Raw genomic sequence first — 20925 nt, 5'->3', positions numbered from 1 at the left:
ATTCAAAATGGAGTCATGTTAAAATAACTTTGTGATTGCAAAGTCAAGCCCTTAAATATTATGAAATTGAAGAATTCAAGTTGAATATGCAAATTTGATACAGCAAAGGTGTATCTTCATTATGATATAGGTGTGATAATGTATGTTTTCAAGTATACATTTCAGCAACATTACCTTGTGTTTTGTTTTTTTTTTCCTTTTTGCTCAGCACGCATGCCCTCTTTAGGCTGACCCTAAAAGGAACTTGTTTTTCCACTGAGTGATGCTGAGTAACAATATGCTTAAGTAAATAGGCTTGAGTAAATACCACCGAACAGTTCTGTTAGTACAGGGTAGCTAGCTTCATTCCTGCTTCCCTCTGCTTCTGCACGCACCGGGACACCCGCGGAGGGTCTGGCGAGGCCTCAGGTGCTGGCAGAGCAGCTGAGCGGAGCCCCGGCGTGTGCTCTTCTGGGACCGACCCACTGGTCAGGGCTGGACGTGCATGTTCTGTTTTGCCAACACTTTCCAGCTGCTTTGCAACCAGTAACCACTCAAGCATTGCATAGCTGAGATAAGGAGAGCGCTCTAGCAGATAAAAGGGGCCCCTAGGATACGCCACAGCGAGTCCCGCCTGGGCGCCCGACCCATCCGCCCAGCAGCTCCCACCAGCAGCCTCTCGGCAGGGCTCTAGGGGCTTCCCACGAGGTTGGGAGCGTAAGTCAGTCCTCCATCAAGTCTACTTTGTTTAAGCCTTCGCATGTCTGGAGCGCATCTCTCCGTCGGTGTCCKACCCTCCTTCCCCACCTTGTGGTCRCACGCGGTGAGCGAGACGGAGAACGTAGCGATTTGCTGCTGCGGATTGCAGCCCGGACTCACCCCAGGTAAAACAGCCATTAAATCCCTGCTCTGAGRGCAAATTSAGAAGAGCTACGTAACAAGAACCARTTAACTAAGTACCTGCAATCAGCTTCAGTAACCAGCCTAGGATTTAGAGGGACCTACTACTCCCTTGTAAGGAGACAGAGGAGAATCCCTGGCCAAGCATAAATCGCATTTTAAATGAGATTATAAACATTTTGACTAGCTGACCTAATTTTACCTCTGCATGTAACATCATATACTGTTCTTTGCTTGCAAAATTGTAACTCCTATTTATGTCGGCAATAGCAGTAGCTATTTCAGAAGCAACAAAAGGCATCTTCTCTACCACCGTGGCAAAGGTGCTCCAGAATATAATATCACGATTAAAATAATAATACATTTTCTAACAACATAAGCCAAGAAATTCCCCTTTGGCCAAGAGAGTAGGAAATGAAGAATAAGGAATAAGCACTTTGGGGGTAGGCAAAATGATCATTCATYCACAATTTGACCAGTCAGGCCTGCATATCTGCATGGAAAACRCAGCTTCTAACCAATCCTCTAAGAAAATTGGTAGAAAAGGTCAGAGGAGAAGTTTTAAAATTACCAAATGAAGCTGCCATCTGAATGTGTCTCTTCAGCTCCGCTGCTGCAGCCTCTGGCAGTCTAAAGACATATGCAATAGTTAAAGAAGATCAACGTTGCATTCATGCGTTCATTATTTTTCATGGGTTTCATCCTCAGAATATTGCTTTTGGGAAACATGCGCATTTCAAAAGCTTAAAAACTCCCCTTTTCTGTAATGACATAATTACTAATTTTTCAGATGAGAACTTTAGTTGTTAGATTTTTTTCTGCCTTTTCCCTGACTGTTTGTCACTGTGTCCTGCATTTTTCATCTTATTTACAGCACGGCTATTTCCTCTCCTCTTTATCTGTTTGCCTCTCAGCCCTTGCTTCCTTTTCTAAGCAAAARCAAGCTCAATATATCTTAGCTTGATGGTCATCTTTAATTTCTACCATTCATTTTATTTGCTTGAGCAAGTAATTATTAGATGGGTAAGAACTTACCCATAAAAGGATCCCATTTACTTAACAAACAAGGGTRCAACACTTCCAGTGTGAGAGGAAAAGACAAGGAAAGATGATAAAAGTAAAAAATAAATGTCTGCTATGAAGCAGCACAGCACAATGAKATATTATTACCAGACATTTACAATTGGTAAAATACCCTCGGGTGTTGATAACAATAGTAATCACTTATTTAAACCAGAACAGACTATTGTGCATCTAGAACCTAAACTTTTTTTTTTTTTTTATGACACTGGATTTAAAGCAGGGGTCAAAGACTTAAAATGTAGGTTTGCTGCCCAGAACCATGCTACAAGGAAAAGAAATGTTAATTTAAAAAAAGTCAGGCTTGTTGTTACAGATTCTGATAAATACATAAATACATAGTTGCATGTTTTCATTTTTAATTTCTATAAATATTTGATGCAGGGATGTAAATTATATATCTGTGTGCCATATATCTGTGATTTATATCTCCCCCACTGTTGAATAATAAAAATGCAGGTACTATATTCCTGCTAGTCTACTAATGTTACAGCTGTTTTCTCAAATGCATTACCGAGGGTTCCTGGACCTAGACTCCAAATAAAATGTCTTCTTTTTTTCCCCAAAAACGAATACAAATATCTGATTTTAGTAATAAATTATTAATAMCTATTAATAYATTGCTGCTCAAATTCTTTGATGCTTTCAGCCTCAATATATATGTGCTAATGTTGAGATGCACTGAGCATTTCCTAAGGAAATGGTACATACCCATTGCTTATTTCATTCAAATTTTRCATTGGACAAACACTAACCTGCATTTTCCAGCAACTGGCTGGCTGGGCAACTTGGCAAAATGCTCCACGCTATATATCTTTACCATCACTGACAGATGGAGAAATATATCTATTTCAAATTCATTTTGGTGCCTCATATGGCACGATTAGTGGAATACACATAATTTTCCTCCAAGCCGCTGCTGCTCTGCTCGGGTGGCTTCCCCACCGAGCAAGAGGAAAGCAAATGCAAACTAACCGCTCCAGAGACACCCCAGGCCAAACCTCCTGCCTGTGGTGGGAAATAAATGGATTACACCTCCCTTGAGTTCAGACAGCCTCTGCCTGCGGTCTGCAACAGGCAGCGAGAAGAAAAAGCCCGAAGAACTTTAGGTATTGGGCAACATCAAATCAAGTTGGCAGTAATAGCAATTTACAGGAGCCGGACTGAAGGTCGAGGAAGAACAGTGCCTGCTGAGCCAGGAGCGAAAGCTCGTAACGGAAAAGGGGAAAGAAAATGAGAAAGAGGGAAACCCAGCACACGATGCTGGATGATGTAGCAGGACACCTGCTGCTACGACACTAGTTAAAATGTATTTTAATTCCCTAAATATCTTGAAACATCATTTTCATTCTCTATATTCACTGGTACTGATGCATATATTCTAGTCATATGCAAGCAATATGCATAGAATAATACATGGAAAAAAGTTTTATTTGAAGCTTAGAACGACAGAAATCAATCATTGTGGTGAATATAATTYTGCAGAATATCTTTGGTGTCCATTATTCAGTAAGTTAGCCTTTGTGAGAGATGCAGACATATGACAGTGAGAAAGGAAGTAGCATTGGTTGAAATTTAATGCCTTGTACACTAGAAAGTGTGCTAAAGATTTTTAAATACAAATACCTAAATATCCACACGGTCAGGAACTCTGTAATTTCAAAGCTCATCATACAGTAAACTTCACTCTTTTATAGTCTTATTCTGCTCCTACCTCATTTTGAAAACTTCTTTTCTCTAGCAAAGATTAAGCCTATAGTTATGACTGGCTCAGCATAGCCTAAACTTCAAGGAAGATGTTTTCKGAATTTCTTAAACCTAAAAATCTTCATGGGTAGGAATGATTGGAAAAATAATAGACAGTTGTGGAGGAGGTATGAAAGCCATACCTTAAGGGCATATGCATGCGGCCAACCGACTGATCAAAGGAGTCAGTCTACCAAAGGAGGTTAATTTTGATCTTACCAGTTTCTCCCTACACRGGAAGTTAGAAGACTAGACCATCTGAACACCTCCGTCATTGAGCTCACGTGTATCACCTAAGCTAGCTGGTCTCATTAGGCTCCTCAGTCAGTGGGCAAGGTCAGGACAGTTAGTGGGACCTAGAARCCAACAGGGAATCGGTCAGAGCAGGTATAGGAAAGGGGCTTCTTGCCTCAGCTGGTGTTCATGGTAATTTCGATGCCTTGCACTTTCGCCTGCCCCATGTTTTTTCTGCCCATGCAGAAGGCTTTATCATATGCCCCTGTCATAAGCTAAATACTMTCATTCCTGGAATCAGCAATACTTTGATTTATCACTGAAGGTAAGTGCATAATATATTTAGTGTTCTAAGTATTGATATTCAGAGCATGCCAACCCATGATGAAACATAGCTCTGTTCAGTGTAACAACTAAAGTAGGTCATTTTGGTTTACCATTGCATCAGCTAGTTCCCTTTGCTAATACGCTTCTTGATTCCTTGCAAACATCTTTGAGTGTGGCAGTGGCAACCGCTGGAGAGAATTATTTTCTTCACTCAGGCCTTAGTTTTGTTAGAGTGGATGTTCACTTACAGATCAAACCTTTTCCTTATGTAAAAGCACTGGATATGCTGATTGTGGATATGCCAAGTGCTACAATAAGTTCTGCTTTTTGTTTTGATTTCATTAAAGCTGAAGCACTGGAGAATTACGTGGCTTTTACAATGACTCTTCCTGCTGGCCAACTTGCAATGTGGTCTGTAAAAGTGGAAAAAATATTTTTAAGACAATCAAACAGGTAACAGAAAAGATGCATTTCTCTTACCTCAAATACTCAGCTGATGTTTCTTTTCCATGAAATGATACTCTGGAGGAAGAGTGGTCTCATATGAACCAACTTACAATCATTTTATGGAGATGGTGGTTTTAATTCCTTTTTAGTTGAACCCATATAGTTCTGTAGACACCAAAACAGTTACCTACGTGAGAAAGAAATTYGGTCTGACAATGAAATAAGTCTTCTTATTTTCTTATTATCTTACAAGGAATCTATGTGAAAGGTGAGTTTGAACCAAAGCCTATTCAAGTCAAAGGTGGCCTTCTTTACTTCTGGTGAGCTTTGAATAAAACATTGCTGGAAAGCCTTCAGATTAAGTTAAAAAGACTTCAAATGCTCATTGCTCAAAAGCACAAATGATTGTAGACAATTTAATGACTACTTTGATTTTATTTGAAGAAATCAATAAATAGATCTTGTTCCTTTAACTAAGGTAGGTAACAAAAAAGATACTAGACAATATTCCAATGCTTGCCAATATAGTCTACAGCAACATGAGAACAGCTACAAGTCTGGCATAAGGCAACCCCTTTCTAACTTCTTGCTAATCAAAAAAGCAGAGGAAGTATCAAATCTTCCAGGTTGGCTGGGAGGAGGAGAACTGTTGGAGCTCAAACCAGGGAAGCAAGCTGGATATCCCTGCTGAGGCCTGACCACCCACGTTTCCTCGTCTCGGCAAACCCTCGGTGGCTAATGCTCTGGTACGGGAGCGAGATCCGTTGCAGAGAGGATAAGCACTAGGCTGGATTTAAAAACATTTAAAGCTGCTGGTATGCTAACACAGTAGACGGATGTATCTTCAAAACTAAGGATGTCCGTAAATGAAGTAGGTGTTATTAGTATGCCTCCCTCAGCCTTCCCTGATCAAAATGACTGCAGTTTGATGGTTCTGCGTAAACCCTGATCAATCTTGCCTCTCTTCTGCGGCTTCTGCCACTTGATCCATGTATTTATTGAAAAGGGTGCTCAAATCCAGCACTTCCATTGAAAACTTCAGTAAAACAGTACTCTGATTTAAACTGCAGTCTGAGCAGCAGAGCAATACGGCAGGGACTTCCCATCACTGAGCCATCCGCAGTAGCCCAATGCCTTTTTCTGCCTGTTGGCACCCCCACGCGTAGTAACTTGTTTGACTATCCTTGTTGGAGTGCTTTACCCTCTGTTTTTCTCTATCACATTTCTCTTGTTTTTTCCAGAWCTTATCTCCAATCTGCAAAAGTCTTGTATTCGAATTCTGTCATCCAGTRCGTGATTTATTTTTCTTTTTTTTTCTCTCCCTCTCCCCAGCTAGGTTTAAGCTTCCATGTAGGTATTTTGTTTTATTGCATCAATGCACATACCATCTCCATATAAATTTAATTCAAAAATACTATATTCCAAATATTAAATCCAGAAGTGACAGTAGAACTTCTAACCAGTATTTAAGGCGATGAACTGAGTATCTCATGAAATAGGATGGTTTGAATACGTGTCTAACTGCGGCCCTTTTCAGTCTCTTAAAAATGTGCTTTCTTCAGGCTGGTTTCTTCCTCCCGATGCTCTGATGTTGCCTGTGGCACTAGCTTGGTCTAACAGCAACACCGGAGTTTGGGAAATCCTGTCTGTGTTTCCTGTCTCCCAATTACCTTCTCTGCCAGCAACATGACAGCCGGGGAGAGGAGTTTAATGCCTCTGTTCTTTTCCAGTGCTACCAGAAAATGCCTCCCCGCCACAGTTCTTCCCCGGCGTGTCACACCAGCTGTGGAGCTGCTTTGTCCGTACGGGGCTAGACAGAGGAAGCAACAATTTCAGGATGGTTTAAAGACTGAAGTTAGGAAAACCATCACAACGCAAATTGTCTTACGAGTCAGGACGCCATGGTTTTCATAAAAACGTCAGCGGATATTTGGAGCTGTCTGGTCTCAACGGCCGGAGGACCATGATTACTGAATATTAATAAAGAAAAAAATGTCCTTCTGTAGTTTTATTACCATTTTCACTTTTTTTCAAGTAAAATACAATAGCTTCACCTCAAACTGAGCAAAAAGATTTAAACAGATGAATTTAAACTATGAATGGAAGATAGGTGTATAAAAACATTCAGACAAATCCGAACTGTGCTCTGCATGGCTTTGACTATGCACTTCTAAGGAAGGAAGTGCTCGCTGAAGTTAATGAGTATTTTGGTTCCTTATCAACTTACGGATCGAAGCATAGATGTAAACACAGCTGGTGCGTGTTCAGCCACATCTGCTGCTCAGCAAGTTAKAGGCTTTCATTCAGTCAGGAGGTCTTACAAGAGGGATATTTATGAGATTAGCTTGAGCTGATAAAATAGCAAACATGAGCACTTTAGAGCAGAAATGCACACAGAACACATCTAAAACTTGTACACAAACAAGGAGTGCCTTAAACAAAAAGTAACAACGTGTTTCCAGGCTTACACAACGTTGCCTCCATTCTGTTTTATTTTAAGAAGCCATTTCTGCAGATTAACATTGGATGCCCCTCTCAGCTTGTGATGTGTAGCTCTTACTGCAYCCCCCCCCACACACCCCAGCTTCCATTTGCGTCCAACAGGCTGCCTGACTTATAATACGGTATTCACAGATAATTAAAATAACTTCTGTCCCCCATTTGGCATCTGTTTTAGGCACACACAGAACGAAAAGGATAGGAAAATGCCGTCTCTAACCCCAGCTACCAGCAAAAACCAGAAGTTTCCTATCCCCAGGGGCTCACGGGATCTCAAATAAACCTGCTGCCCTGACGAGGGCCGTGATGCCTCTCCCGCACAAGGCTTGTCTAAYTGGATTTATGTGGTGAAGTCAAGGCGAAGGAACTACGGCATCAAAGGTGCTGAGCATGAAATAAAACCTGTCTGGACACTGTGACTCAGAGTGGGGAAAAAAGAAGGGATAACTGAGATGTAAAGGGCTAAGACCGTTTTATTTCTGATGGGAACATCAGTTCTCAGTTTAATTCAAAGCTTCATATGCTGAGCTTAATGTACTTTATGTTTCTAGATGTTTCTAATAAAGAGAAATTCAGGTGAAACCCGTGGCATTGCCTGGATGCAAAAAATGACATGAGAAGAGAATAGCTTCTTTATTATGGCCAGAGAGTATTAAACCATCTTCAATATTACCAACAGCAGCTAGTGCAGGAATAAATGTTCTGATCACCTGAATGGGAGTTTTGACTTTCAGGAGAACAGAAAAAGGGTGTGCTGAGTGTTTTTGAAAATCCCAGCTACTAAGGTAGTTGAAGGATCAGACTAAGGAACGATTTGCATTTATGTTGTATCTCTGCTTCTTTATTACTTTCTTTAGAAATGTAGCTCTAGTTGTATTGCCAAGTTCCTATGAATCTGCACCAAGACTGGTATTTYATAAATAAAACTAGCAAGTCACAAATCATACCTATAGCTCCATTAAGAAAATACTGTATGGCCTCAGTATGGCAGAAACACGTTGTTTCAATGCGAAACAAATTCAGTTTTCCACTGTCTACTGGGACCTTGTGAGAAAATGCAAATGAACAATTCGGGAAAGAAGAAAAACCAGTGTTAACACACGAGGAGTAAACTAGATTAGACACTTAGAAGTAGTTAAGGGAATATTTCTTTAAAATCTTCAGTCTAATGCAGAAAACTAAAGCAATAGTTACAGCCTCATATRGGAAGGTGTATTGGGTGAAAAAGATCTATGGTGTGAAAACAAGCATAGATACAACCTTATTTAATATTTCATTTTAATTCTTCTAATTAAAAAGTAATTCCTTTCCCCTCAGAATCTAATGCTTGACTTAAGTTGATTCATTTAGTTTTTAATCACAGATTTTACTTTCTCTTCGAGGGAAAACGATGAATTGCCTTCAAACTGCTGTGATGACGAAGTTTCCTTTTTGGCCACSAGGTGAGACTGCAGTACAGGTTTCTTCCACAAACGCTTGCCCTGGGTTAGGCAGCCACMGGAGAGCAATTTTACCGGGCCGCATTACCGCAAGGAGCCGTAACGCCATAGAGATGGAAATAGTTTGTGTTCACTAACAGACTAGCAATTGCCTCTGTATAAAACTGCAGTTCACTGCCATATTGTACATCTTCAAAAAGAACATTATATCAATAGCGAAATTTTAATGCTCAAAAAAAAAAAAAAAAAAAAAAAAAAAAAATATGTAGAACAGTTTGAGTAGTAGGAAGTTTTAGCCAGTCATCTCAGTTATATATGTAAAAATACCTGTGTGTGTGTGCATGTGTGTGTGTGTGTGTGTGTGTCTGCGTTTATTTACATGCAACAAATCTGGGATCGCAGCTTCAGGTACAGGATTTACAATATTAAGAAACAGCATTTGAAGAAGCTGATATGTGCTATTTCAGCAAGACTGTTAACCGCAGAAAAATACTCTGAGGATTTTAGATCAGATTCAGCAACCAGAATGAAGCAAATGCTAGGGAAAAGAAGCTTTAAAAGATTTGTCTGGAATTAAAATAGATGTGAAACATTATGTATATGATGCCTATCTTATTCAAATTTGACTCATGTTGGAATTTGCAAGAAAGTATTTGATACTAGTCCTTGAATTACTTCTTTAAAAGTGGTTATTTCATACAGTTCTGAGAATAAATAAAAAGCTACTGTTTATCAGTATAGGGCTCTTCTACATTAAAGACAAAAAAACCTAAACTAGAAGATTAAAATAAAGCTTACGAATTCAAATTCTTGTAACTCAGGAATTGCCAGAATCAAGTTGTGTGTGCAGGTATGTCATCTTGATTTGGCCCCTGTGTATGTACCTGATGCTAGTCATTAAACTGATAATCTCCCTGTATTTTCCCAGTGACCACAGCCCATGCACATAATTTGGTAGCTATTCATTAACTGCTTTTCTCCACTTCATCACATATACAGATAGACCTCTGCATTATTTACTGTACAAACCATACAAGCTCTGCTTTCTATACCAAATTATCATTTATTTCCTCATAGGCTCTTCTGCTGTGGTCAGGGTACTGTCATCTTCCACGGGCAGTTAATGAGCTTTGAATTTTCCCTTACAATACCTAGAAGGTTAGATGATCATTTTATTTTTTTTTTTTTTGTGGAGAGTGAAGTCAGTGTTTTCCAGTGACAGTGATGAATTTCATACCCACATGAGAAACCAGTTATATAAACTCTGGAACTTCACCATCTTATAATACATTTTTGATGTTCAAAGCCTAAACTGACAAGTAGCAGTAAGTGTTCAATATCTTTGCAGAACACATCACCAGATTTGGGGACCAGAAAAAACATGAATATTTGGTTCTGTGTGATGTTAAACACTAGATGGGTTGGCAGGGCCAGACTCCATTTCTCCAAAGTGGCACTTGGCTACCTTCTTTTCTTGGCATCCCTTGCTTATTCCCTCTGTGACAGATGAAGTAACAGACACATTCTTAACTCAAAGGCTGCTCTCCTTAAATAATTTCAAGCTTTTGCTCTTAACCAGTGGTATAGCAAGTGCGGGCAGAAGGGCTTAGAAATCTTCCTTTCCTGGCTATGCGGCAAGAAACTAGGAGGAGAAATACCCTAGGCTCTCAATCTGCTTTCTGAGCTAGGAGAAGATAAACTGAATACATCCCAAAGGAGAAACCCATACCTCCTTCATGGCCTGGCCACAACCTTATGAGTGAACCTCTACTGTTCCCAAATACTTGGATTCTCCCAGCAGAAACCAAGCCTGTTTGTGAGTGATCCAGGTCTGCCTTTGTGAGACCTCCCCCTCAGAAGCTACTGCCTATGTTGCTGCTGCAAGCTGGAGAGTTACTAGAACATGCCAGCTGAACAGAACAGATATGGGACTCTCTCTGAGCAGGCAAGTAACTTCTTCTTTCCAGCCTTTGTACAGCTTCATTGAAGGCTTTGGCGTGAGTGGACTGTTGCTGTTTTTTCCTTCCCCCCCCCCCTTTTTTTTTTGAATCAACTATGGTATAAGAGCCTAGTTCATGTTTAATGAAGTTACAGGCAGCTGAATGCAATCTTACGGTGGAAGGTGTCAGGCAGTGTGAAATGTARAAAGTTCTACTTGAACTTCTTTCAAAAATGAGGGTTCGTATTAAAGTAGATGATGTTGCAGAAGTTGATAAAAGCCAAAGGAGCTGGTCACAGTAAGTTTAACTACTGTATTTTCCTATTTTTTTTCATTTTAAAGTTGTAATCACCTAGATGTAAAYCAGGCTTTACATTTGCACTTCTAGTACTGGGAGAATGATTTCCATGGATACATCTAATTTGATTCTCAGAGATCTTCTGGATATCACACTACTACCCCTGGTGTAGGACACTTCACTTTGGCTGGCAGAGAGGAGCCCTTCCTGCCAGCTGCAGAACCTCCCTGCCACCAAGGTCTCCCACCATCAGGTGTTTTGTTTCCCTGGGGCTCTGCAAAGCCAAGTATAGATTAAGCACKGTGCTACTCCACGATCACATCGCAAAGGGGCACTGTTGGCTTTGGTTAAAGTAGCAGCCCTGGAAAATGATGGCTTGGTGAGTAAAGGATCTGTGTACACAGCTCTGCACCAGCCAGAAAAACTGCCCTACTCCACCAAGAGTGCCCTCAGAGCTTAGAGAGGAAAAAAATGACTCTGTTGTCTAATATTTGGCCTTTATGTAGAGCTTATCTCCTATGACCATTTGTAAAATTGCTTTGGAGATTTGTTCCCTGGGAACTAAGAGAGAATGACTGACGTTGCATACAGAGAGTGGCAAGCCCAATGTGATTTTATTGATCTGAATTAAGTCAGAGGCAGCAAGTARTATCTCATTTCCAGGCCTTGCTTCTTTCAGTTCTCAAGAAGCCCTAACATCACATTTAACAAAACTGATTTCCCTCTTACTTCAAATTCCTTCCCTGAACGTTGCAGGCAACCTAAGGCACTAGATCATGATCTCAGTTACWGTAAACATGGAGTGAAAAAACTCCAGTAGCTTCAACAGATTTATATCTGGTTGGTTCCACTTGGGCTCAACTGTCACAGAACTGTCTTAGCCTTGAAACTGGCAGCAGAGCTACATCACTGGGAAGGTCCTTGTCACTGCAGCAGATACAAAATTATTCTAATGGCCTTCTTTTAACGACCTTCTTGCCAGCTTGTACTTCTATCTTGAATATTGTTTTAAAATAGTCCTCTGAAGGCAATTAAAACAAAAAMCAAGGAGGTCAAAGAGGCAGTTCTCAGCAATCCAAGCAGAGCTACTTTTCTGAGAAAGGATTAACAATGAAGATAAAAAGCATAATAAGATAGCAATTAATGCTGTCGTTATCAGAAATGTCTTCAGATTAACTTGATGAGTCCTGTATTTAATGTGAGATATTCATTGTAGAAGGGCATTTGAAAAGACTTGCAGGAATTGAAAATAGCATTTTGAGCARGGCTATGGAAATACAACAGGCTGATCTGGATTTGGACCACTGGTAAATTCTGTCAGGACTCCACTGCATTTCAAGCCATGGGCTGTGTCACTTGGTCCTGGGGAAGATCCTGTATTTTTTTCACTGTTRTGATCTCTCAGGGAGAAGTTAAGCACATGAAGTTTCTGTCAGACTAGCCAAAACTGAAGCTGATAAATTGCTTTGTATTTTGCAGATCCACATGGAAATTATGAAACAAACTTCAGCAAAATTAAATGAGTAGCCTGGTTTAGAGAAAAAGAAACATTAACGTTATTATGGGGAAAGCAACTGAGCAGGCAATTTCCTTCTTGATGATAGCTGAAGAACTTCTGAAAGTTGTGGAACACCAGGTAACTAATGGTGAGTTTTAATAGAGGATGTAGTAGGGATTCTTGAAGAACTTCAACTAATACATATCATAATAGGATTTGCTTGGTGGGGAGTTCATCCCAGCGAGAGGAACGAAATGTCACTGAACTTGTGGAATTTTCTATAGTCCATAAAAACAGAACAAAAGCAATGAATGGCCAGTAAAAATGATGCAACACKGACATTCTCCTTCAGCTCATATCATCAAGCATTTATTATCAAGAAGATGGGAAATGTCAAAACGTTGCCTGTGCCTACGCTTCACRCTCTAAGGTACTGCGCTGGAGGCTTTTCTAGTTTGTCTGTCCCTGACTTTGTCAAGAAAAACACTGAAGAATCTTGATTTCCTCTAAATGCAGAATGAGAAAAAAGCTAAAACTGCAAAAAATGCCCTAGGCTAAAAGATCTATTCAAAAACTGTTGCCAAAAGATGTCCTTTCCCCGTGTTTTAATAGCGTTTAGCTTTGGTTAGCCACTGAGTGCACAAAAAATAAATGAGACCATGTTATTGTCATTCATCCCTACACTCYTACTCCTTTCAGTGCTGCCCTTTGCATTTTCCACCGTTCCTTCCTGTCCTGCACATCTGCTGCTCCTGCCCGTTCCTCTCTGCTTTCCCTGCTCCTTTTGTCCACTGCTCCCCACGGTGCCTCTGTTACTGCTTTTGTTGTGTCCCTTGTGCCTTTGCCTATGTGTGCACCACTCCTCCTTCGGCCTCCCCTGCTTCTTCTGTTTTTTCTCCCCRTCCACCCAGCCACTTCCTCTCCTGTATCTGCTGCTCCACCACGCACAGCTGCTGCTCTTCTCTTCACCTCCACCACTCCCTCGGCTGCTCCAAAACAGTTCTGACCAGCCCCACTTCCAAACAATGAGGCTTTGACCTCTTTCCCCTGGGAGAAGATTTCACAGCCAAACACGTCTCACTGGCAGGAGCTTTTCCTGATATTCAGCCTGTTTCCTTCTCCCATTGCTCCTACTTAAATCTCTTTATATTAAACTAACAGCTTGCGCCCCAGGCTAGGTGTTTATACCCCTCCTTTTCTGATTATTGCAACAAAAGGTTTGAATACAGATAGGGAGGCCAAAGTGAACAGGGGCACCCTGTGCATCCGAGTAAGCAAGATCCTATCGTACCCAGAAGGAACAGAACAAACACACTTACCATAATGAAAAATAGGCTGTTGTCTTACAAGAATTCACCGAGGGCCAAATCTTGATCAGTTTTTATCCATCTGAAAGAAAYATATTAATATAGACAGCTGTGTCAACAGCCTACGAGCCAGAGGCCGAGTGAATCTACGTTCCTGGAGGGGGTGAACAGTGATCGGAAATAGGTGAATGAGAGGGGCCCACAGTCAGTTCTGATGCAGAGAGGTTTGAGCCCAGAAGGGAAAGGAGAAAAACATGAAGCTCAGAGGGAAGTGCAAGAGCAGGGGACCCTGATTCTTGGTATCTCAAAAGGCAGGGAATAGGCATGCAGGGAGAGGGGTGGGAGGAAGTCTGAWGTTCAGAGATGGGCCGAGAAGGATCAGAGTGACCTGCAGTAGGCCAAAATATCCTCAGTGGGATCACCCACGAGTGGTCAGGAGTGTGCAGCCCACCTGGGGACTCTCCGGAATAGACTGGAGAAGTGACTTTAGCTAACTGTGAAGACTCACATTTTAAGTGTAAAGACTGCCTTTTGACTCCGTATCTAAAAATTGTTCCACAAAAGGGGAAATTGGGACTATTACTGTAGCTTCTTTTCCAATTTACAATTTGTGAGGCAGCCAGTTGAAGTCCATATACATCTTGATGGCTTATGTGAAACCGGAATGGTCATCCACCCGCACAAGCATCATCCAGACTCCTCCTTGCTAGGCTCAGTGAATTGGTTCATACAAAGRGCCCAGCAAGCATAAACCGAGTTAAAGCAGGGAGCAGGACCATACACCTGGGAACACAGGGAGCAGTGCAGAAGAAGGGAAGAGGGAGCATGTTTTCCCCTGCTGTCACTGGCAAGACATTAACCTAACTTCACTACACAAGGAACTACACCCTGAGCAGGCACCTCTTCTCCTGCGTTTTAAAATGTGTTAAGCAATATGTGCTCATTAGCATATTGTAAGTGCTGCTCATTTACTGGTCTAGATAGGCTTTTCAAGAAGACATTTGGATCTGCCTTGAGGCATGTTGCCAGGCCAGGCTTCAGAAGTACCTTTCTGAACTCAAAAGACAACTTCAGATGGCAATAATGAATCTTGGCATTAGCAGCACCACGCTCCAACCAGCTGAGCTAAACCTGCCCCATTACTCTTAGTGATTAAAATAGCTTATTTTGGCTGGGGCAAAAGCTAAATTATTAAGACTACCAAAATTAATAATAGCAAAAATAGCTCATTAGAAATTATAATGGTACTGAACACCATAACAGATCACCCATAGTGAAAATCAACCTAGTCGCATCCACTTAATGAAGCTACAGCTGCTTATTGCAGCCAAGAACCTGCCCTAACATTTTCCTGCTTTTGCATGTACCTAATCCAACATTGCAACTTTATTATTTCATTTTTCTGCCATTCTTACAATTTTTCCCTTAGAGGGCTTCTTTAGACATAGCAAAGGCTGCTTTGTAATTTTTCTGTCTAGCCTCCTATTTCCCTTGCTGCTCCGCCATGCAGTAATTTGGGCGAGGGGGGACGTAAATCAGAGCCACATGTTTCCTTTTAGAAGCCTGAGATAAAGGGTAGCAGTAGTACGATTTGCTGGGAATTCACCAGGAATATTCAAAATGTTGTTAAGCTTAAATATGGAGAATATTGCTGTACACTTGCCCTGCTTTGCATGTCACCCCGCTAGGCTGAGCTGAGTTTCACCTGTCAGTAAAGGGGCAGCTGAGCGTGGGATAGTGCACCCCAGCGCTTCAAGGCAGAGGCCTCCCCCCACGACAAGCTGCATCATATTCAGCCAACTAATCGCACTGGGCTCTGATGAAGTGTAGGCACGAAGGTCTGAGAATTGCATAAATCTTCATGTTACTACCATAATGAAAAAAGACGATCAACAGTTCATTTTAGTGCATCAGTAGAAAAACAGGGGAGGTGGATAACAGATTTTTTTTTTCCAAGGGAACCGTATTATTGATGAAAATCTGAAAACAGAACATCTTGATTTAGGAAGGGTGTCTGTATCTGTATGTGTGTTTTTAATCTGGCTCCCTCGCACTGTCTTGATCTCCTGTACTGGAGAGGGAAATGCGCAACGCTTACATCCCTGGTTACATCCCATCAGGGGAGATACRGCCCAATCATTTTCAGCAGCTCCAGTAAACATCGCATTATTAATAGAGCAAAGAAATAAATCCTATATTAATATCGTGCCTTGGGACTTATCGTCCACTGCGTCACAGCATTGTGAATCAGGATTTATTTCATTTAAGAGCATCAATCTGGAATTCTACTGATATAAGTGGAAAATAAAACCCTCAGCCCTGTTCTGACTCTCATGTCTGTTCCCAGTGATGCTACTTAGCATTTTCCCTGCAGATTCACCATTAATCCACCCATCAATAGCTGAAGAGTAGAAGGCAAACTGACTATTTAACTCTCCCTCTTGCCAGTTATTTTTAGGAACTATGTGTTTCATCACATATTTCCTTAGTTTTGGCTGTCTACTTGAGGTTACATATGCACTAATACACATGTGTCCTGTGCTCACATCTACACTGGGAAGTGATTTACAGATCATTTTAGTATTTCAGATAGTATTTTTGTATTGCCGGCCATTGCTGATGGACAAGAAAGAAGTCATTCACTAAGTAAATTCTCCTAACTTCTACATGTCAAATTCGTTTTAAGGTCTGCCCTGATAACTGTTGGCCTCCTGAAGAATAATAAAAGCCTTGATGTAGGCCACTGTGGCCACTTGCCGGCCAATGCCAGTTTTTAACACAGATGCTTAAAATTAGTGTTCTCTAGAATATTTCAGCCAACAGTCATTAACAAATTTTAATGAAGGTAAGTTTGATGTGCACTCAGCAGTTCTGGATTTTTCAATCATATTATCTTYAGCCTCTTTCAAAGATCAGGGCATTTTCTGCCAAACTGAGAGTGTTGGAGGGGCTTAAATGCTTTTGATATTGGTACTGCAGCATTTCTTCCAAAATCAATGCTGTTATTCACAGAGTGAAAGACTCMGTAGATGTTTTCTCACATTTCATATTAGGCTATGAGACCTCCAAGGCTTTTCTGAAACTATTAGAACTGATTCTTAGTGAATGATATCTGGAGATCTTTGCTTTAGAGGCAAAAGAGGCTTTTACAATCATACAGATGATGTCCTAGTACTTCTTTAGGACACTTCTATCTCCTAGTCCAAATGTTGGACAAAGCATATCACGCTTTGCTGTAGGCCTTGTTTGACAGGAGGTATGGCACTTGAGTGCCACGGGGTAAAGCTCTTCCATGTAACTATCAGCCTTCTAACAGAAAATTAACCATGACTGCAGTATAAAGCTCAAGCCAATATTTTCACTAGCTTGCTGGTGTAGGTGAGCATAGGGGCACACTAAGTTACAACCTGGGGAACTCGGCTATGAATTGAAGGGTCATCAGTTGCTCTGTGCTTTCATGACCAAGAGTTACCTAAGATAACTGTGAGGTTGCCATCTCTCCTGAGGGACAAACAATCTCAGGTTATTCATGTTTACTGCGAGCAGGAGTGTGTGCACAGGCAGCTCTCTGGAGCAGCTGATGCACTGGGAGTTTCACATCCTTTGATGATTTAATGTGTCTGTACCCTGAGAACAGAACTAGGTATTCTTGGTTTTCAGACACAACTTCTGATCTTTTTAAAACTCATTGCTTTACTCATTTCCTTTCTACTTTGCTCTATTAGCACAGGCTTTGATCAGGTGACATGGCTCTGGGAAGCTTTCCCACTGTGTAGATAGTTACTCCGTTACCTCTGTTACTGTACATTTGTTTAATTAATTGCTCATTTTGTTCCTGAGCTGTTGTGCTGGCCCAGGGCACTTAAGGTATGCATGAGTGCCTAAAAGGTGACAAGGCTCCCAGGGATGACTCTGTCCCTTTCATTTATTTATAGAACTTGAGCACATGATCCCTTATTAATTCCAAGCACCGTTAGTTCAGCCTGACTTGAGATAAAGTGGCATAGGCTCCAGGTCCTCACAGCTGGCACTGACAGCGTGTTAGGAAGTAAGGTCTACACTGCAGAGAGCAGGACTGAACAGGAAAGCAAGTAAGCTTTACGAGGAATTTGAAATATGGACTTGAAGGTGCACAGAAGCCTTTGGCCTCTATAGACTCTTTCTCTAAATGCTGTAACTACTTAACAGAATTAATCATAAGCGCCTACATCAAGGCTTTTATTATTCTTCAGGAGGCCAACAGTTATCAGGGCAGACCTTAAAATGAATTTGACATGTAGAAGTTAGGAGAATTTACTTAGTGAATGACTTCTTTCTTGTCCATCAGCAAGCCACGTAGCAGGAGCTTCAGCAACAGCAGCTGAAACAAGCAGTCTCATCAGCGTATGGAATTAAATTTAAGTACTGGATTTGGGCAAAATTTGGCAGCCATTTCTTTTGGTGGCAAAAAACCTCAACTGATTGTTCTTACTGCTGAGCTGCTCTTTCAATTGTGTTTCAGTTTCAGCTCCTACTGGCACCATGCCTTAAAAGATAGCAGGTTACTTCTCAGTCTGGATCACTATCTAATCCCACAAGCTGCTCCACTGGCAAAACTCAAAGGAGATAGCACAAGGTTGGGACAAAACGGAGTGTGAGGGCTGCTTTGGCCAGTACTGCTGCTAAAGGTACTCCGCATCGGATGAGGTCCTAGAAGTCAGATGCCCTGGAATCTTTGGTCTTTTCAGCCCAAAGGCAACTTCAAAGCTTGCCCAAGGGCCAGCTGGGGATTTCTAGGAGCAGTTTGTCCACCTTCCCTGTGGTGGGAACTGGCATCTGCTGGGAGCTGGCATAGGGGGATGTTGTGTAGGGATGTGCTACACCCTGGTAAGTCTATAGACGTTTTGCTAATATATGCTTGGAAGGAAGGGAGTGAAAGGAGATGACAAGCCGTTGTTCTCAGTGGTAAATCTGTAGGTTGAGGGAGTCCACTGAGGCTTAAAAACTCAAGTGTAGGCTACCTCAAGTCCAGTGCAGAGAATTTATTATCCTGGATCCAAGCCCAAAGACTGCAGCTGTGGCTCTGCTGCTATCTGCTTGAGTAGTCTGGGGCCAACAGTTTACCTGTAGTTAGCTTTTCCCATCTGTTAAACATCTTACAACATTTGCACAGAACATCGAACATGCAGACTTTTCTATCAACTGTGTTATAGGTAATGAGTGATGACGATGGGACTGCTAGAAGACTTCTGTAGAAAGGGGAGCATCCTTTATGCTCCCCCCTACTTATCCTCCCCACATTCCCTGTGGGTGCACAGTTAGATCACACAGTACTCATTTGTATTTTCCTTGATGTTAAGTTCTGCTTTTTTCCAATACAAAAAGGAGATGCCAAAAAAGGTTGTTGACTTTGTGTAAGTTCCCTGAGGTGCTCAGATACCAGCCTGCTGAGCATGCTCTTGATAGATGAGATTAGATAAAGGAGTGAGATCAAATAGCAGTTTTCGGTTACTACCTTCCAGACAGTTGAGATGGAGCTCAGATACTTGTGTGATGGGCATCCTAGAAACACCTAAGAAAGATATGTCACTGAGAAGCAACTAAATAAACCATTCTGTCCCCCAACAATTGTAGCTATACTAATGCTTTCCCCCATCCTATTAAACTCTTCTCTATTCCCAAAAGGCAGCAGTCTGGATCTCAATAGGTATAATATTTCTGGCTGTTTTGTTCTGCCTGGAGTGGCTGCTGGCAAACTGAGTTTAAAGTCAAGAGAGGTTGGTAGCAAACTGGAAATCTGTAGTTGCTAAATTTAAAAAAATCATTTGCAAAATCATTATCTCTTTTTAAAATTAGCAAGTATGATGCTTCTAAGCTTCCTGAGCTAGGAAGTTTGCAAAAAAAGTACTTTTGCTAATAGGTTGAACCTGGTAATGTTTTTTGAAATAATCCTATACCTTGGAAAAGATTTGATACGTATTTTGTCTCAATGAATAGATTTGACAGAACACAAGTAGTCAAGGCCATTAGAGTTAAATAAGCTCAGAAGTGTATCACTGTGTTGGGATTTAAATCTCTATCTCAGTGGTAATATTTGCCATGTAATTTTTTGTCCATAGTTAGAAAAGGCCATCGGTTAGAGCTGCAGTGCAAAAGGATGCAACTATTTCTAATAGCACGTCAGGTAATTTTGCTCAGGGATGTTCAATGCTGAAATGAGTAAAAGGAGATTTCTAGACTCTCTCATCTCCTGTGGCATCACTGTTTCAAAAATCCTGGCAACCTTTCCTCGGGGCAAGCTTCTGGCTGCCCTTGGCATCTCTGAAGGATCTCTTTGTGAGCTTCTATTTAGGCCTTGGACTGATGCCCAGTTTTCAAATCCCGTATACTTTGTGCCATGAGGGGTGCCCCTTCTGACCCAGGCATCTCGGTTCCACAGCAGGCCAAGACTGCAGAGCCTTGGGCCAGCAACTTCTCCATTACCTCTCCGGTAACAGTCAGTTCTTCCGATGAGACGTGGTCTCCAGAAGTCCCCGGCGAGGCGGTGTGCATTCCAGATTCCACTTCAATTATTCACACGGGGACTGCAGTGCGGTATCTGTCACTCAGACAGTCTCTGTCTCTGTCTCTCTTTCACTCACTTTTCTTTTAAATAAGACATGTTGTCCTCTAGCCACAGACAAAAATGTCGGGAGCTGACATGTATTTACTCTGAGTGGGGTTCTTGATCCTGCTCTTTAGAAAAGGAAATTTCCTGAACCTGTAAGGTATGAGGGGCAACCCTCAAAACAGTTTTGGTAACCATTTCAAGTGATCTGGCAATTAAATAAGAGCAAATCTCCAAGTCTTTTTGCCCCATGCTTTGGGGAACTTGGGATCCATACCTGAGCTTTGAGGCATTGACCTTCAAATGCTGTGTTTTCTATTTTAAAAACAGAAGAACCTTGTGTCTTTACTGCTGTTTTGGTGTGCTGAAGGATTCGCTTTCTTTGACCCTAAGAATCCAAACAGAACTGTTCAAAGCCTATTCTTAAGGATGCTGTTGACTGCTTGTGAACTGTCCAAAGTGCTTTGCTCTTATGCTCACACATCTCAGAGAAGATCAACAATTGGCATCACTGTACTGTAACCCAAAGAGGAGCAGACAGCTCTGTGCAACACAGCTGGCAGTTGACATCTGGAGTTTCTAAATGTACAAATGGTCAGACAGAGAGTCTTTCTGGACTACTAAGAACTAAGCAACAGAATAATTA

The 20925-nt window shown here is 41.4% G+C and overlaps 1 long non-coding RNA gene across 2 annotated transcripts; it reads left to right on the top strand.

Moving 5' to 3' along the window:
* Positions 1-842: 842 nt before the first annotated feature.
* LOC146585205 (uncharacterized) lies at positions 843-20516 on the top strand. Of its 2 annotated transcripts, none has more exons than XR_014898049.1 (4): positions 843-863; positions 8595-8654; positions 12368-12534; positions 20112-20516. It is a non-coding gene; the product is annotated as an uncharacterized LOC146585205 (long non-coding RNA). The 2 variants fall into 2 exon arrangements; XR_014898050.1 differs by having other exon boundaries at positions 844-863; positions 8576-8654.
* Positions 20517-20925: the final 409 nt, after the last annotated feature.

This window comes from Rhea americana, unplaced genomic scaffold, assembly GCF_003343005.1.
Source record: "Rhea americana isolate MKP2758 unplaced genomic scaffold, rheAme1 scaffold_84, whole genome shotgun sequence".
NCBI classification, from domain to species: Eukaryota; Metazoa; Chordata; class Aves; order Rheiformes; family Rheidae; genus Rhea; species Rhea americana.
The sequence above is the reverse complement of the archived record's forward strand: the minus strand, read 5'-3'. Positions and strand labels throughout refer to the sequence as shown.